Consider the following 2,212-nt stretch of genomic DNA (forward strand, 5'->3'; position numbering starts at 1 on the left):
AAGGGGGAGGGAAAGGGGAGGCGGCGGTGGGGAAGAGACAGAAATCTTTAATTAATTAATAAAGAAATAAATAAATTAAAAAAAAATAAAATAAAATAAAAAAGACCAACCAAAAATGTTTTCACGTCAGTTTAATTTCCCTAACTCCATAAAATTTCCTGACCTTTTAATAATAAAGAGCTTTCAAATTGGAATCTCCCAGAGTCTGTGTCATTGCCTCTGCATCTTATTACCTCCTCCCCCCTGGGAAACAAGGATAGCACAACAGGCAGCAGCATGAAGCCCACAACAGTGTCAGAAGCTCTCAACATCTAGAAGCTCTATATCTCCTACTGTCCACAATCTTCAGGAAAGGTGAAGAGGGCCAGCGGACTCATCAAACAATTGCAAATCAAGCTCTCTTTTCAACTTAGGGTATGTTGACCCTCCCTTCTCTCCATTGCCCTTACATGCCTCTTAGTCACCCCACATTCTCCTACAGATCTAAGCCCTTTTGAGCTCCTTTATGGCAGGCTCTTCCTTAATCACCACCTCCCAGCCCAAATTTTGACACTGTCTTGGTACCCACCCTACCTCTTCTCCATTCACATGGTGACAGTTATCTTCCTGCCCCCACAACTGTGGACCCAACTGCCCCTGAGCCTGCCCTAATCTTCCTGGTGGACAGAGAACTCCTCAAGCAGTTAGTTCCTAGGTCTTTCAAACCTCAATGGACAAGACCTCAGACAGTGATTCTCACCCACCCTTCCTTTGTCAAGTTCCTGGGACACCCATACTGGTGGTTAGTACTTAACCAGGTACCAACATGCAAAACCAAAGGGCTGTGTCACTGTTTGTCCTGCTGCCTGTCCCGTCTCTTTGCCAGGCTGCTGCAACCATGACACTTGCAAGTAAATAAAGATTATTACACTTACAACAATTTACTGAAACGTCATATAAAAGGTAACTATTGGATTAATAAACTTGAAAGTTATATACTTTCAGACAATATTACCATCCAGGAATTTAATAACGTTTTTATTTATAATATGGATGATATTTTGCAAGGCTTATATGTTTTTTTCTGATAAATCCATTTATTGGATATTGGGACTTAGTTTTCTTTTTCATATTACATCTTCAAGAAAATGGTTTGACAGACGGACCGACGCAAGGCGGTGGCGATGGAAGGACCTATGTAAGGCGGCTGCGGTGGACAGATGGACACACGGAGGGCTACTCAGGTGGTGGCGGCCAGGACCGGCAGGTACTGGCGCAGCGGCAGGCAACGCAGGCAGCAGGGACCAGTGCGCAGATCACCCCAGGACAATTTAATCAAAGAGGTAGGCCTTTGGTTGGCGAGGTCCCTGGCAAATGAGGAACCTGGTTCTTTTCCTGAAGACCCATCTGAGGGGTGAGAGAGATCTTGGCCCCCGGCAGGAGCCAGGAAACAGAACGAGGGCATTTTGCAAGAGGAGCCTCTGGCCAGCAGGGAAACCTGATGCGGTTTTAAAAGACCAATTAGATAGCATCGATAGGAGGAGATGGGCAGGTGCCAAGGCAAAAATTCACCCAATAATCTGAAAAACAACATGAAAGCACCAGAACCCAATGATCTTACAACAGAAGGACTTGACACACCCTATAACACTGAAGAAGTGGAAAAAATTGACTTCATGAAAGCAATAGAGTCCCTTAAACAATATGTAAAAAACACCTTTTATAGAAATGGATGAGAAGTATAACAAAAAGTTTGAAGAATTGAGTAAATTCATAAATGAGAACCTGGGAAACCAAGAAAAAATGAACAAACAGGTAATGGAAACAGTTCAAGAATTGAAAACTGAAATGGAAGCAAGGAAGAATACACAAACTGAGGACCAGCTGGATATGGAAAATCTAGGTCAACGAGCAGAGCCTACAGAAACAAGCATAATCAATAGAATACAAGAAATAGAAGAAAGAATCTCAGATTCTGAAGACAACATAGAGAAAATAAACGCACTGATCAAAGAAAACAGCAAAGCCAACAAATTCTCATCACAAAACATTCAGGAAATATGGGACACAATAAAAAGACCAAACCTGAGAATAATAGGAATAGAAGAAGGGGAAGAATAACAGCTCAAAGGCCCAAAAAGATATTTAACAAAATTATGGAAGAAAACTTTCCCAACATAAAGAAAGATATTCCTTTGAATATCCAAGAAGCATACAGAACACCAAACAGACT

The 2,212-nt window shown here is 42.0% G+C and overlaps 1 pseudogene; it reads left to right on the plus strand.

The window, feature by feature from the left end:
* The window catches only part of LOC126510819 (SH2B adapter protein 1-like), a 21,331-nt pseudogene that overhangs the window by 4,572 nt on the left and 14,547 nt on the right, over positions 1–2,212 (plus strand).

This window comes from Alexandromys fortis, unplaced genomic scaffold (genome assembly GCF_014885135.2).
Source record: "Alexandromys fortis isolate MF-2015 unplaced genomic scaffold, M_Fortis_MF-2015_v1.1 scaffold_78, whole genome shotgun sequence".
Taxonomy (NCBI): domain Eukaryota; kingdom Metazoa; phylum Chordata; class Mammalia; order Rodentia; family Cricetidae; genus Alexandromys; species Alexandromys fortis.